Source organism: Otolemur garnettii, unplaced genomic scaffold (assembly GCF_000181295.1).
Source record: "Otolemur garnettii isolate 467f Iridium unplaced genomic scaffold, OtoGar3 scaffold00040, whole genome shotgun sequence".
Lineage (NCBI taxonomy): Eukaryota > Metazoa > Chordata > Mammalia > Primates > Galagidae > Otolemur > Otolemur garnettii.
In genome coordinates, this window is record NW_003852435.1 from 9,168,393 (window position 1) to 9,170,560 (window position 2,168).

The following is a 2,168-nucleotide window of genomic DNA, read 5'->3' on the forward strand; positions in this document are numbered from 1 at the left end:
TTGTACCCTCAGTGAATCTTCAACAATAAAAATAAAATTAATTAATTAGATAAATAGATCAAATGGGTTACTGAGTTAAATGACAACAGAATTATTAAGTGGTACAGTCAGAACTTGAAACATGGAATTGTAAATTTAGACAGCATTCTCTTTAAAAACACTGTGTAGTTTAGAATTCCTGGAAAGTCTTTGATACATGCACTCATAAGAAATATTAGAGTCTCGATGCTGACAAAATTTGTGGGCTTTGAAATCTTGCTACTAGGATAATTATTTTAAAGGTGGTCACTACTATAATTTCTATTATAAGATGCTTTGATTATATTTGTAACAGGTCTTAGAGCAAACTACGTATTCCAAGGAAGTAATAAAACATTATAAAAGAGAGTTCTCATCATTTCTCAAGCCCTACTTTATTTAACATCAAACTACAGGTATTATTTGTCTCCCATTCCTCTTAGTTAGGCATTGAATGTTAATCCATTAGGCAGAAATAAGTTATTTGAACTGATTGGAAATTTAAGTACTGGGAATTCACTGCAAGGTGTTAATACATCAAGCAATAGTTATTTTAACTGAAAGAGGGAATTCTGAGACCTAAGCCAAGTCTCTGGGGGACAGCCTAGTAACTTTGACCCTGTATAATCAACTTTTCTTTTTTAATATGTACCACGTGATTTTCAAAGATAGATCAGCAGAGGTACCTGTGCAGGCATGCCACCCACAACTCATTCGAGGGCTTTACGGACATTTATATCTCTTTGGTCTGCTAATTTTAATACTCAGATAGGATAGCTCCTATTTCAGCTTATAGATGTCTAACTACATAACTTAGCAAAAGAACGTGACAGTCTGGGGCATTCTCAGGAACATTAAAATTGCAGATAACCATTAGGGCAGAAGTATGAAATGTTCCAGCTTATTCTAAGAATAGAAACCTAAACTTTTAAGTATACCCTCAAAGAATAAGAAAAGCTGATTTATGATGTTCTCAGAATCATAGTTTCTCCTTTCTCTGTGTGATTAACTTGCATAAAAGAATAATCAGTATTTTGAAATTAAAGATTTTCTTTGAAGTAACTTATTATAGATTCTAGTCAATATATCAGTACATTCAGAACATTCAGAAATGTATACATCTCCCTCATAAGATCTCACTTGGACTTAGGGTAGGTCTAAGATAAAATTCCTAAAGCTGAAGAAACATTATTTTTACCCTAAAGCCAAATGTTATCTCTAATGTCGAATGTACTGCAGAAATCCTAGACCCTTAGATATTAAATTAAAAATTTCTCCTGGTTTGTATATTCTGGTCTCAAAAGAAACCTTACCCTCCAATCCTACTCTCTAAAAGTGATATGGCAATAAAAAGAAAACCTTGGCAGAACATAACATATCTCTGCAGCTCTGAGTGTTCAAGTCTACAGCTCTTTTTGTATTTATGGTGTGTCTTGAAGTACATTCTATCTTGATGTTAGTAAAACAAGCTCAATATTGTAACTTTGAAACTATGAAAATTAAACTGTTGCAGAAAACCAGAAAAACCACTGCACCAATGATTGCTAAATTAACTTGTAGTAATCAAAGGTATTAAGCCAAGTTCCATGGCACCCAACTTATTCCTAGAAATAAATCAATGGGCCAGAACTTATGTTGACATTTTAAGAATATCTCTTTATTCTCATTCCTTTTTCTTCACATTTTTATTAACACCACCAGCATCTAAAAATATTATTTAATCCTGAGATATGAAAAATAACTATTGCGTCTATTTGATCCTTCATGTATGTTTATTACTTCTATTTACATATGTGTATACTGTTTACTATTTACAGTTGTATTGGGTGTATTTCCAGTTTATCTCAACCCAGTCACATATTATTTATACTACTATTACACAATCTACAGAAGTATCTGAAATTTTTGAGTTATTGAAGCGAAAAAAGTGAACTTTACTCCCTTTAAACCCACTCTGTTATTTTCATTTGCTGTATTTCCCAATCCCATTTTAAATTTTAATCTATTCTTCTCTAGTATTTTTGCATCACAGTTGCTCTACTTATGACAAACAATCCCCTTTCCTATTTTCAAAAAGTTGTTCTAATAACCTGTATTCTTTTAATGAATATTACTTAAAAATCATAGATAAATGCTTGACATGATGGGTA